A 6,473-nucleotide genomic window follows, 5' to 3' on the forward strand; every position below is an offset into this window, starting at 1 on the left:
GGCCTGCTTCACCCGGTAGCCTAGGCCGCCGGCAGGGGATGGATTCCGTTTCTTGTCCTTTTACTGCGTTTGTGTGCATTTTAATTTGGTTCTCTCTCTCTCTCTCTCTCTCTCTCTCTCTCTCTCTCTCTCTCTCTCTCTCTCTCTCTCTCTCTCCCTCCCTCCCTCCCTCCCTCCCTCCCTCCCTCCCCCCCCCCCCCCGTCTCTCGTTTTCCAAATATTACCAATATAAAGGATCTGATTTTCCATTATTTGTACTGGCCACGTTTGGATTCACAATCTGGTTAGTCTTCTGTAATTGGGGAGACTGAGACAGCCTGAGCTGATGTGGAATTTGAACCTTGGGTTAAGCAAAAAGACAGATTTGCACGTTTCAGACTAGTCACATTGACATTCCACCCTAATACCTTTTTGATTAAAGAGGGTGAGAATGATAGATTGGAAGAAGGAGCTAGAAGCATGTACCTACACATTCCATCTAAGTCACTAATTCGTTATTTTTTGCCTCACTTCAGAAACAAGTATGTGTTGGGCTGGAGTGATGGCTCAGTGGTTAAGAGCATTGCCTGCCCTTCCAAAGGTCCTGAGTTCAATTCCCAGCAACCACACCATCTGTAAAGAGGTCTAGTGCCCTCTTCTGGCCTTCAGGCTTACATACAGACAGAATATTGTATACATAATAAATAAATAAATATTTAAAAAAAAACAGAAACAAGTGTGTAGTCTTGAATGAGCCCTTAATTCCTAGGTAAAACCACATGAAATAGGAACACCAGTAGGGGGAAAGACAAGGAAAATCCACAATATACGAGGAAACCTTCAGTAAACTTTAAAGTTCCCATGTCATCCCATGCCAAAAAGGGTTTTGCTTAAACTCTTAAAACACAGTCTAAATTAATTATAATAGATGTCATCTAAGACACTAGGTAGGGGGACAGGGAGATGGCTCAGTGGTTATGAGCACTGGCTGCTCTTACAGAGGACACATTCAATTCTCAGCACTCATATGACAACTCAGGGCCATCTGCAACTCCAGTTCATGGGCACTAAACATGAAGGTGCACTGGCGTCCATGCAGACGAAACATTCAGAAAAGAAAAGAAATTCAAAGAAAAGTAGTTGGGTTTTTTTTTATAACAAAAGACTTGCTGGATGGTGGAGGCGCACGCCTTTCTTTAATCCCAGCACTTGGGAGGCAGAGGCAGGCAGATCTCTTGAGTTTGGGCCAGTCTAGTCTATAGTGTGAGTTCCTGGACATCCAGGGCTACACAGAAAAACCTGTTTCGGGGGGAAAAAAAAAAGGAAGAAGACCCTAGTCAGGTCCCTACTGTAGTTCATCATCACCGTCGTTGTTCTTCCTATTGTAAAGTAGAAACTGGTAGGATACTGGTCTGGACAGAGCTCATGTCACACCAGGCTATCCTAATGTGGAGTCAGCCAAAGTCAAATTTGAAACTAAATTATCTGTCCTTGGTTTAAAAAAACATTTAGGAGGGAAAGTGAGAAATAACCAGATTCCCATATAAGCCAGTTTTAGCCAGTCTAGGGAAGTCTCCTGTGCTTTATCCTTCACGGGGGAAAATACCTTAGCTGACTGGAATCCTTGTTCTAATCTTGCTCTCCTAACCTACTTCTGTCTATGCGGCCAGACTCCTACTCACAACACTGCTTTACTTGATGGAATGGGGTGTGGTGGATTCACAAATTGCAAATAAAATTGAGATTTCAAAATTTATAATTTTCTAAAAGCACTTTTAGGGATTTTGCAGATGTCATGAGTTTTAGTGTCAACTAATTTCACTCTGCTATCAAAATGATGATTCAAAGAGAAACTGGAGAAACAAAACATGCTATTTCATGAAGTATTAAATTTTACATTAATAGTGATTATGAGGGTAGAAAATGGAAGGGTTAGAATCCGGATTTCTAGAAAACCTTGAGTCTCAATGTGCTTGATAAGGTGAGGAGGAGGAGGTCCTAATCAGCACGTGAGAGGCTGAAAGTGTGGGAGGATGGAGAGTTCAAGATCAACCTGGACTGTATAGCAAGACTGTATATCAGGGCTAGGCGATGGTGGCACACACCTTTAATCCCAGCACTCGGGAGGCAGAGGCAGGCGGATCTCTGTGAGTTCGAGACCAGCCTGGTCTACAGAGCTAGTTCCAGGACAGGCTCCAAAGCCACAGAGAAACCCTGTCTCGAAAAAAAAAAAAAAAAAAAAAAAGACTGTGTATCAGGAAAGAGAAAAAAACTTGTGGGGAGATGGGTTTCTAGAATAGCTAACTCCTTCTACCAGGATATAACTGCTTGTATTCTTGTTCTTTTTGCTCCATAACATCAAGTACAGTGGAAGTGGAAACAGAGCAGGAAAGCTAATATTAGCTTGAAATTTCCTGGGAGGGGAAAGAGCATGTGATAGGCGGGACATGCTCCATAGATGTTTTCCAGATGCCAGTGTCACTGTTTGAAAGTGTATATTAAACTCATTCCACTCATCTGACCACCTTAGGAAATATAATACAGTATCAATCTGATATTCTGCTTTTTATTTACAATTTATAAAATATATTCTAATCATGTTCCCCCTTCCCCTGTCACCTTCCAGATCCTCCCCCAACTCCTTGCCTATTCAACTCTATGCCTCTTTTTCTCTCTTTACAAAACAAGCAGCCAGACAGTGGTGGCACACATCTTTAATCCCAGCACTCAGGAGGCAGAGGCAGGCACAGAGTTGGAGACCAGCCTGGTCTACAAGAGCTAGTTCTAGGACAGGCTCCAAAGCTACAGAGAAACCTTGTCTCAAAAAACAACAACAACAACAAAAGAGGCAGGAAAGAAACAATAAAAGTAAATAAATTAGGGGCTGGAGATATGGTTCAATGGTTGAGAGCGCTTGCTACTCGTGTGTGTGTGTGTGTGTGTGTGTGTGTGTGTGTGTGTGTGTGTGTGTTAAAGATTTCTTTATTTATGTATACACACACCAGAAGAGGGCACCAGCTCTCATTTTTGGTTTTGAGCCACTATGTGGGTGATGGGAACTGAACTCAGGACCTTTGGAAGAGCAGCCAGTGCTTTTATAGAGGACTCAGCTTTAATACCCAGCACCCACATGGTAGCTCATAAACATCTGTAACTCCAATCCCAGGGGATCCAATGACATCTGCTGGCTTCTGAGAGCACAGCCACACAGGCAGTACACAGATACACATGCAGGCAAGACACATAAATAAAATAGCAAAGTTATTTTTTAAGTAAATACAGTGGGAAAAAAATCCACAAACGCACACAATATGATAGTCTTTAAAGTCATTTCTTTTTTCTTTCTTTTTTTTTTTTGGCATGTGCCCTTCTTTATTGTGCAAGGGTGAGTAGTTAACTGAATGGCAGTGATATATCTCTTTGTACACTCATCTTCGGTGAGGGAAGGCTGAGACAGGAACTCACTGTGTAGTATAAGCTAGCCTAAAACTATGGTGATCTCCCAGCTTCTGCTTCCTCATTGGTGAGATTACAGGTGTGTTCCAGCACACTCTAGTTCATATATTTATTTCCTTTCATGAGAGGCAGTGAGTTCCTGCTTCAGCGTCCTAATGTGAAAGCTCAGAATTTTCTTCTGTTAAACTAGTCTTAGCTTTTTTTTCTTTCTTTTTTTTGGGGGGGTGTGGTGTGGTGGCACACGCCTTTATTTTTTTTTTAATTGATATATATTGAACTCTACATTTTTCTCTGCTCCCCTCCCTGCCTCTCCCCTCTGTCCTTCAACCCTCCCCCAAGGTCCCCATGCTCCCAATTTACTCAGGAGATCTTGTCTTTTTCTACTTTCTACTTCCATGTAGATTAGATCTATGTAAGTCTCTCTTAGTGCCCTCATTGTTGTCTAAGTTCTCTGGGATTGTGGTTTGTAGGCTGGTTTTCTTTGCTTTATGTTTAAAAACCACCTATGAGTGAGTACATGTGATAATTGTCTTTCTGTGTCTGGGTTACCTCACTCAAAATAATGTTTTCTAGCTCCATCCATTTTCCTGCAAAATTCAAGATGTCGTTATTTTTTTCTGCTGTTTAATACTCCATTGTGTAAATGTACCACATTTTCCTCATCCATTTGTCAGTCGAGGGGCATTTAGGTTGTTTCCAGATTCTGGCTATGAGAAATAAAGCTGTTATGAACATAGTTGAGCACATGTCCTTGTGGCATGATTGAGCATCCTTTGGATATAAACCCAAAAGTGGTATTACTGGGTCTTGAGGAAGGTTGTTTCCTAGTTTTCTGAGAAATCGCCATACTTATATCCAAAGGGGTTGTACCAGCTTGCATTCCCACCAGCAATGCAAAAGTGTTCCCTTTTCCCCACAACCTTTCCAACATAAGTTGTCATCAGTGTTTTTGATCTTAGCCATTCTTGGAATCTCAGAGTTGTTTTGATTTGCATTTCTCTGATGACTAAGGATGTTAAACATTTCCTTAAGTGTTCTTTAAAGTCATTTCTAAGAATACATAACAATGAAGTTAATCTTATGATTTTAATTTTGTTTCATTCTTTGTAATCCTGACTTTCCATGTGTCTATTTCAAATATATTCATACTACTCCCTATATTCTAAATTGTTTGGTGTAGCTGTAAGCTGTAGTTGGTAGCATACACAAATCCATCAACAAATTTGTTTTAAGAACTAGGCATGGGGGGCTGGAGAGATGGCTCAGAGGTTAAGAGCATTGCCTGCTCTTCCAAAGGTCCTGAGTTCAATTCCCAGCAACCACATGGTGGCTCACAGCCATCTGCAATGAGGTCTGGTGCCCTCTTCTGGCCTGCAGGCATACACACAGACAGAATATTGTATACATAATAAATAAATAAACATTAAAAAAAAAAGAACTAGGCATGGTGAGACAAACCTGAAATCAACACTCTCAAAGCTAGCCTTAGGCACAAAATGGGCTTTTCATGAGACCTTGTCTCAAAAATTAAATAAACAAGAAAATAATTTTCTTTCTTGACAAAGCCTGACTTTGTCTCAATGTAAAACTTCAAAAGCCCACTTTGTTGGTTAAATGATTGCTTTAGAAGAAGCAACTGGAAAACAACAGAATGAGAGAAAGGCTCAGGTTTCACCTTCTGTTTGCTCCATGACCTTAAGCTACAAATGCTTGAAAATGTGTCCGCTGTCTTCTGAGATTATGATCTTGAGCTGAGTTTGCACGGCAATGACTCCTTCATTAAGCATGCTTAGGATGGACATGACTATATAGAGGCCCCAAAGACAAATCCCCATGATTCCTTAGTTCAAGGAAGGAATAGATGAGGAAATCACACAGACACACACAGACACACACACACACACACAGACACACTGCTCTAGGCTCAACCATCCTGCAGCAGTTAAGACAACTCACTCCCCTGTTAGAGTTGTGGCTGTGCTTATTTTGCCTTTACACTCCCCTGAGATGAATTCACTGCTAGATTTGCTTCAGGGGAACTTTTAAAATGCAAACATCAAAAACTTGGTCAGGCCAGCAAGTCTGCTGAATTGAAGAGCCAAGCCTGGGACTGGGAAGATTGCTCCGTGGTAGAGCACTTGGCCAGCATGGGTGTGCTCCTGAGAAACTAGGGCTTAGACTCCCAGGTAGGCAGACAGATAGGGAGCTGGACCATGACTGGGTAATAAAGATGACCAACTGTAAAGCCTGTGCCTGAGTTACTCTAGGTGCAGTTCACTCGCCACGGTACCGTATGCGCGCGAGGCAGGCGAGGGCCTGGGGATTGAAAGAACACACAAGAGACCTGGGTCATTGGAAAGGAGAACAGCCGAATGCCATTTATTCAAATTTAGGAAAAACCTTAAATACCTGGCTGCTGCACAATGGAATACCCTCCAGGCAGGTGGGAAATTACCACGTCCAAGGTGGAGTCAACAATGCCCTATAGCTAATGGGGGGAGGGGGGGAAGCACAGGAACAAACAAAATGCTGGCTGGCCAGAAACTGTCCTCAAAATGAACCCCGGGAGCAGGGGTAGACCCATGGGCCCTACAACGAACTTGCAAGGTAGCTGGCTTCTTCCTCGCCTTTTGGATCTGAGATGAAAGCCTGGCAGCTTAAGACAAAGGCTTTGTAGGCCCCTGTCTCCCAAAGACTGGGTCAGGGCTTGTTTACACAACAGCCCTCTGTCTTCAAAATGACCAACTCTAAATTAGGGAAGGATCTCTTCGGAGATTTTAAAACTTCCAGCCCTCCAGAAAACCATGGATTTCTCACCTTCCCAAGTGGCCCTTCTTTGCAGAGGGCCTTTTCACCATGTAAAAGCAACGAGCCTTTATTCTTTTTTAAAAAATTATTTTTATTTTTTTTACTATTCAATATTTCCACTTCCTCCTCTTCTCCCACTTCCCTCCCTCCCACTCCCCCACTCACCCTCCCCTCCTTCAGTCCTAAGACAGGGCTGAGTACCCTGCCCTGTGGGAAGTCTAAGGCCCCCC

The sequence above is a fragment of the Microtus pennsylvanicus genome, chromosome 4 (genome assembly GCF_037038515.1).
Source record: "Microtus pennsylvanicus isolate mMicPen1 chromosome 4, mMicPen1.hap1, whole genome shotgun sequence".
Lineage (NCBI taxonomy): Eukaryota > Metazoa > Chordata > Mammalia > Rodentia > Cricetidae > Microtus > Microtus pennsylvanicus.